Below are 6930 nucleotides of genomic sequence, written 5' to 3'. Positions count from 1 at the left end.
TTCGGCTGTCATGTCTTCTTCTTTTTTGAAAATTTCTGTAAGGTCCTCTCCAGAATGTTGTGCTTTAGCTTCTCTTAGCTTCCTCTTCAGAGTCCTTTCAGGTTCAGGATCACCTTCAACAAGAAAGTCTTTATCCCTGTTCTTGCTTATATGAAAAAGAAGAGAACAGAGAGAGAAGAGGAATCCTCTATGTCACAGTATAGAGATTCTTTTATGTGAGTAGAAGAATAGAAGAATAAAATAAAGAGGAAGGAAAAAGAAATTCGAACAGAGAGAGAGAGAGAGAGAGAGAGAGAGAGAGAGGGTTCGAATTATGAGTAGAAGAAAAGTGTTAGTAATTAAATAAAATAAATAGAAAAAGAGAGGGAATTCGAATATTAAAAAGAGGGAGAAGAAAAATATTTTTATTTTTATTTAATTAATTAAGTTAGAATTTGAAATTTAAGAAAAGAAATAAAATAAAATTAGAATTTAAAATAATTTGTTAATTAAAAAGAATTTTGAAAAAGTGGTTAGTGATTTTCGAAAATTATAAGTGGAAAAGTAGTTAGGTGGTTTTGAAAAAGATAAGAAATAATAAACTTTTTTAAAATTAAAACAGACAAGTCAAGTGGTTAATGGAAAAAGATTTGAAAATAAATTTTGAAAAGATAAGAAGTTAGAAAAAGATTCTGAAATTAAATTTTGAAAAAGATATGATTGAAATTTATTTTGAAAAAGATTGAAAAGGGAATTAAAAAGATTTGATTTTTTAAAATTAAAGTTGATGACTTGACTAACAAGAAACTAAAAGATATGATTCTAGAATTTAAAGATTGGACCTTTCTTAACAGGAAAGTAACAAACTTGAAATTTTTGAATCAAAACATTAAATACTAGCAAAGATTTCAAAAATTACGAAATAAAATTAAGAAAATGATTTTGAAAATTTGTTTAAAGATTTTCGAAAACATTAAAATAAAAATGAAAAAGATTTTGAAAAATTTTAAGAAAGAATTCGGAAATATTAAAAGAAAATTGAAAAAAGATTTAAAAAGATAGAATTTTAAAATTGAAATTTTGACTTGACTAACAAGAAACAACTAAATTTTAAAACTTTTTGACTAAGTCAACCCAAAATTTTGAAATTTATGAGTAAAATAAGGGAAAGATATTATTTTTGATTTTTTTGAATTAATGAAGAAAGAGAAAAACAACAAAATGACACAAGACATACGAATTTAAGATCAAAACAAGTAATGCATGCAAGAACACTTTGAATGTCAAGATGAACACCTAGAACATTTTGAAGATCATGATGAAGGTCAAGAACATATTTTTGAAAATTTTTAAGAAAAGAAAGACATGCAAGACACCAAACTTAGAAATTTTTAATGTTTAGACACTATGAATTCGAAAATGCATATGAAAAACAACAAAAAACACAAAGCAAGAAAATCACAAGATTAAACAAGGAAAATCATCAAGAACAACTTGATGATCAAGAAAGAACACATGATGAATTTTCAAAAATTAATGAAAAATTAAAACATGTAGTTGACACCAAACATAAAATTTGACACTAATCTCAAACAAGAAACACAATTTTTTTTTTTTTGGTTTTTATGGTTTTATTAAATTTTTTTGTATACTTTTCGAAACTATTTTGAAAAAAGAAAATAAAGAAATTCAAAATTTTTAATGAGAATTCTAGGATTCTTATAATGTTAGTCTAAAGCTTCGGTCCAAAATTTTAGACATAGCCAATGGCCAGCCAAGCTTCATCACAGAATTTTAAATGAGAATTTAAAGGCTCATGCAATGTTATTCTAAAGCTTCGGTCCAAAAGAATTAGACATGGCCAAATGGCCAGCCAAGCTTTAGCATAACAAATACAGACATGTCCTTTTTGCAATGGAAAGTGGAAATCTCAGTCCAAAAGATTAGACATCGCTTAACAGCCAGCCAGGTTTCAACATACCTCATGAAGCTCTAGAATTCATTCTTAAAAATTCTGAAGAACACATTTTTTTTCAAAATTAAAAATAAAAAGCTTAAACATAAAATAAAATTACCCAATCTAAGCAACAAGATGAACTGTCAGTTGTCCAAACTCGAACAATCCCCGGCAACGGTGCCAAAAACATAGTAATACCTTACGTGAGTAAGGGTCGATCCCACGGAGATTGTCGGCTTGAAGCAAGCTATGGTCATCCTGTAAATCTTAGTCAGGCGGATTCAAATGGTTATGAGGTTTTGATAATTAAAAGAGAAATAAAACATAAAATAAAATAGAAATACTTATGTAATTCATTGGTGGGAATTTCAGATAAATGTTTGGAGAGGTTTTGTTGCTTCTGAACCTCTGCTTTCCTATTGTCTTCTTCCAATCATGCGTGCTCCCTTCCATGGCAAGCTGTATGATCCTCTCGGATGAAAAATACCAGGTACGATCTCTGCACAGCTAATCAACTGTCGGATTTCTCGTCTCGAATGAAAAATACTAGGTACAGCTACTGCACGGCTAATCATCTGTCGATTCTCACTAGCGTCGGAATAGGATCTCTCTATCCTTTTGCACACTGTCACTGCGCCCAACATTCGCAAGTTTGATACTCATCACAGTCATCCCTTCCTAGATCCTACTCAGAATACCACAGACAAGGTTTAGACTTTCTGGATCTCAGAAATGCTGCTAATTGGTTCTAGCCTATACCACGAAGGTTCTCATCACGAATTCGGATGCTCTGTTGTCAGGAGAGACGATGCGAATCGTGAATCAGAGACCCAAGAGAATATACTCTGGCTGTCGTCCAATGACTACGTTGAACATCATGTAGACCGCTTGTGGTTGTCAGGCACGCGGATCTTGGCTAAGCGAGTAACGAAGATAGTGGGTGATTATCACGGGTCACCCCTTCATTCTGACTTAACTGAATTAAGTACAAGAGTATATCTTGGAGAAGAAGTAAGAGTGAATTGAAAGAAAAACAATAGTATTTGCATTAATTCATGAAGAACAGCAGAGCTCCACACCTTAATCTATGAGGTGTAGAAACTCCACCGTAGAAAATACATAAGAGAAATAGGTCTAGGAATGGCTGAATGGCCAGCCTCCAAACGTGAACAATGACATAAGCTAGATGTGAATACAATAGTAAGAAGTTCTTTTTATACTAAACTAGTAACTTAGGTTTGCAGAAAATGAGTAACTAAGTGCAGATAGTGCAAAAATCCACTTTCGGGGCCCACTTGGTGTGTGCTTGGGCTGAGCATTGAAGCTTTCACATGCATAGGCCATTCTTGGAGTTAAACGCCAGCTTGGGTGCCAGTTTGGGCGTTTAACTCCAGTTTTGGTGCTAGTTCTGGCGTTTTACGCTAGAAAAGGGTCTCTGGTGGGCGTTTGAACGCCAGTTTGGGCCATCAAATCTCGGGCAAAGTATGGACTATTATATATTTCTGGAAAGCCCAAGATTTCTAATTTCCAACGCAATTAAGAGTGTGCCAATTGAGCTTCTGTAGCTGTAGAAAATCCGCTTCGAGTGCAGGAGGGTCAGAATCCAGCAGCATCTGCAGTCCTTTCTCAGCCTCTAAATCAGATTTTTGCTCAGGTCCCTCAATTTCAGCCAGAAAATACCTGAAATCACAGAAAAAGACACAAACTCATAGTAAATTCTAGAAATGTGATTTTTTCATAAAAACTAATAAAAATATAATAAAAAGTAACTAAAACATACTAAAAACTATGTAAAAACAATGCCAAAAAGGGTATAAATTATCCGCTCATCAGTACGCGTGGGTCACGCGTGCACGTTGCTTGGCAATTTCCTATCCACGTGTATACGTGATGTACGCGTACATGTTGCCATGTAACTTCACTTCCACGCGTGCGCGTCTGCTGCGCGTGCGCGTCCATTGATACACTCCAAATCCTTATTTTCTTCATGCATTCTCCACTTTGTATGCTTTTCTCTTCATTTCTTCCATCCAATACTTGCCTTATGAACCTGATGAACCTGAAATTACTCAAAAAACACATCAAGGCATCGAATGGAATTAAAGTGAATTAAAATCACCAATTTAAGAGCCTAAAAAGCATGTTTTTATACTTAAGTGCAAATTAAGGGAGAATTACAAAACCATACTATTTCATTGAATAAATATGGAAAAAGGTGATAAAATTCCCTAAAATAAGCACAAGATAAACCACAAAATTGGGGTTTATCAATAAGCCACGAATTGATTTCAGTTTCTCAGCCCTTGAATTCGAATTTACTGGGTAAAAAGTATTGAGATTTTAGATTCTTTGATGTTATAGGATCCAATTAGCTTGAAGGGAAGGCCTAGTCTTGCCTCTTTGATCCTTGGGTAGGGTAAGGAATCTCAAACCCTAATGAAATTTCTGAATTTAGGCATTTGGGTATTGAGTTATTGTGTTTGGATGTGATAATTGTGGTTTAGGTAGTGTGTATGTGAATATTGAAGCTTGATTGAGGTATTGAAAAGCTTGGAGTAGGCTTGTGGTGCTGAAAATCTGGCCTTGAAGGGGTTGGAGTCTTGAAAATTGAGGAAAGTGAAATTGGAAATGTTCCGGGTCGAGCAGGAAATCGGCCAAGGTATGGTTTCGATTTCCTGTATCTAAAATGTAATGTGGTTGTGAAAACTTAGGCTAGAGACCCTAAGATAGGATTTGGACTATTGATGTTGTTGATTGGTTGAGATGAACTGTGTTGTTATGTATGTGATTAGTGAATTTTGAAATGTTGATGTGGTGGTTAGATGATATGGATTAAGTTGAATATATGTGAATAATGATTGGTTGGTTGTGAGTGTTGCTAATTGTTGATGAGCATGTAAGGTTATGAGCAATGTGGATTGATATGCTTAATTGTTAGTGAGATTTGAGGCTCTTGTTGGTGAGCATGATTTGGTGTGTGATATTGATGAGTATACTTATGGTTATGGATAAAATTGAATAAATGTTTGGAAAATTGAGCTATGGAATGCGGATTATAAATTGAATTATTGAATTGAGATTTGGTTAAAAGTGGATAATTGGTGGGTTGAGGATTGAATGAGAGGTTGGAAATTGTTGAGGTTGAATGGTTGAGTTTTGGTTGGTTTTGAATGAATTTGGAAGTGTATGTTTTGAAAATTGGAAGTTTATGAACCTTGGTAAAAATAAAATTTTGACGAACTTCAACGGATCATATCTCGAGCTATTGTTTTTGAAACTTGATGCTTTTTATACCAAATGAAAGATAATTTGGTCGAAAACTGAATTTTGTGGAGAGAGATATGATCATTGAAAGTTGGTGTCTGAAATCCGAATTCTGTTAATTCTGTAGAATTTGAGATTTTTGGTTTGTGTGCGCACACACAGCCCTGTGTGCACGCACACCCCGTGAATTCTCGAACCTGTGCGCACGCACAGCCTTGTGCGCACGCACACGTTGGGAGGTACATTCTGTTGATGGCGTTCGCACGTCTTGTGCGTGCACTCAATAATTGAAATTTTGCTTTCTGTGCGTACGTACAACCTATGCGCATGCACGCACACTTTCTAAAAATTCTTCTGGGCGTGCATGACGAGCAGATAATTTATACGCTTTTTGGCATTGTTTTTAGTATGTTTTTAGTAGAATCTAGTTACTTTTAGGGATGTTTTCATTATTTTTTATGTTAAATTCACATTTCTGGACTTTACTATGAGTTTGTGTGTTTTTTTGTAATTTCAGGTATTTTCTGGCTGAAATTGAGGGACTTGAACAAAAATCAGATTCAGAGGTTGAAGAAGGACTGCTGATGCTGTTGGATTCTGACCTCCCTGCACTCAAAGTGGATATTCTGGATCTACAGAACTCAAAATGGCGCGCTTCCAATTGCGTTGGAAAGTGGACATCTAGGGCTTTCCAGCAATGTATAATAGTCCATACTTTGGCCGAGTTTAGACGATGCAAACTGGCGTTCAACGCCAGCTCTCTGCCCAATTCTGGCGTCCAGCGCCAGAAACAAATTGCAAAGTGGAGTTCAACGCCCAAAATGGCACAAAAGCTGGCGTTCAACTCCAAGAATGACCTCTCCACGTGTAGACTTCAAGCTCATCCCAAGCACACACCAAGTGGGCCTCGGAAGTGGATTTATGCATCAATTACTTATTTCTGTAAACCCTAGTAACTAGTTTAGTATAAATAGGAATTTTTACTATTATATTTATCATCTTTGGAATCATCTTTGGAATCATCTTTGGAATCATCTTTGGATTATCCTTTGATCTATTGATCACGTTTGGGGGCTGATGAGCGGATAATTTATACGCTTTTTGACATTGTTTTTAGTATGTTTTTAGTAGGATCCAGTTACTTTTAGGGATGTTTTCATTAGTTTTTATGTTAAATTCACATTTCTGGACTTTACTATGAGTTTGTGTGTTTTTCTGTAATTTCAGGTATTTTCTGGCTGAAATTGAGGGACTTGAGCAAAAATCAAATTCAGAGGTTGAAAAAGGACTGCTGATGCTGTTGGATTCTGACCTCCCTGCACTCAAAGTGGATTTTCTGGAGCTACAGAACTCGAAATGGCGCGCTTCCAATTGCGTTGGAAAGTAGACATCCAGGGCTTTCCAGCAATATATAATAGTCCATACTTTGGCCAAGAATTGACGACGTAAACTGGCGTTCAACGCTAGCCTTCTGCCCAAATCTGGCGTCTAGCGCCAGAAAAGGATCCAAAACCAAAGTTGAACGCCCAAACTGGCACAGAAACTGGCGTTCAACTCCACAAATGGCCTCTGCACGTGCAACACTCAGGCTCAGCCCAAACACACACCAAGTGGGCCCCGAAAGTGGATTTATGCATCAATTACTTACTCATGTAAACCCTAGTAGCTAGTTTATTATAAATAGGACCTTTTACTATTGTATTAGGCATCTTTGGATCACCTTATGATCC

Source organism: Arachis hypogaea, chromosome 13 (genome assembly GCF_003086295.3).
Source record: "Arachis hypogaea cultivar Tifrunner chromosome 13, arahy.Tifrunner.gnm2.J5K5, whole genome shotgun sequence".
Taxonomy (NCBI): Eukaryota; Viridiplantae; Streptophyta; class Magnoliopsida; order Fabales; family Fabaceae; genus Arachis; species Arachis hypogaea.
This window is presented reverse-complemented; position numbering follows the sequence as displayed.